This window comes from Belonocnema kinseyi, chromosome 7 (genome assembly GCF_010883055.1).
Source record: "Belonocnema kinseyi isolate 2016_QV_RU_SX_M_011 chromosome 7, B_treatae_v1, whole genome shotgun sequence".
NCBI classification, from domain to species: Eukaryota; Metazoa; Arthropoda; class Insecta; order Hymenoptera; family Cynipidae; genus Belonocnema; species Belonocnema kinseyi.
The window spans coordinates 68,766,690-68,767,752 of record NC_046663.1 but is presented as its reverse complement, the minus strand read 5'-3'; the positions used below and the strand labels follow the sequence as shown (position 1 = coordinate 68,767,752).

The 1,063-nt window shown below is 43.4% G+C and overlaps 1 protein-coding gene across 1 annotated transcript in view; it reads left to right on the top strand.

Annotated features, from left to right (window-relative positions):
* The window catches only part of LOC117177386 (probable cytochrome P450 305a1), a 32,693-nt gene that overhangs the window by 16,834 nt on the left and 14,796 nt on the right, over positions 1 to 1,063 (top strand). The gene's annotated exons all lie outside the window — the stretch shown is intronic.

Genomic DNA, 1,063 nt, shown 5'->3' with positions numbered 1-1,063 from the left:
CCAATTTCTTAGTATATCGTTCGACAATCCCTAGAGCTAGATGTAGTTGCTCTTTGTTTTTAGCATAGATCTTAAGATCGTCCAAGTAAAATACATGAGTGACCATGTACTTTCGATCTGCAGGTTTGCCGCACAAGTACCCATAGGAATGGCGCAGTGCTAGAGATAGTGGCAATATTGTAAGGCAAAAAAGGAGTGGGCTCATGGTTTCGCCCTGAAAGACACCTCTCTGAAACGTGACCTTGTTAGTTGTCACACGATTTTTGACAGATGAGATAGTAAATCTGGTTTTCCAAAGCGGCATCAATCTCTCTATGCACCCAACTATTTGCGGATGAACCTTTAAGATTTCCAAAAGACAGATGATAAGTCTATGGGATGTCGAATCGAAAGCTTTCCGATAATCAATCCAGGCCATCGATAGCTCACGCTGGTAGAATGCTGCATCTTTGCAAACACATCGATCGATGAGCAGGTTTTCCCGACATCCCGCTACGCCTTTCTTTGAGCCTCGTTGTCCATACAATTCTTGCCACAAAGGTTCAATTTCCCGAAAAATCCTACCATTTAGGATAGCTGTGAATATCTTATAAAGTGTGTTCAGACAAGTGATTGGCCTGTAATTCTTCGGGTCAGCTAAGTTGCCTATTTCCTGCAGGAGTATTGTGCGCCCTTCCACCAACCACTCCGGAATCGACTCTTTCGACTTTAAATATGAGGTGAAAATACGGGCCAAATGCTGATGGGTTGAAGAAAACTTCTTCCACCAGAAGGTTTTGATACAATCTGGTCCCGGTGCGGAATAGTTTTTCATCCCTCTTAATACTTTTTTCACCTCCTCGGTAGTGATGGGTGGGCATTCTTTATCAGGTGTTATGAGGGCATCACATAACTCCTTGAAGCTAATTATATTTTCTAAATCTTCGTCCAGTCTATGCTGCACTTCGTAGACTTCTCTCCGAAATACTTTGACCTCCTCTGGTTTGGGTGGGTGTTCGACAGTAACTGGAGGGTCTTGGAAGAGTCGAGATGGGTCAGAGAGAAACTGTTGATTTTCTCTGAC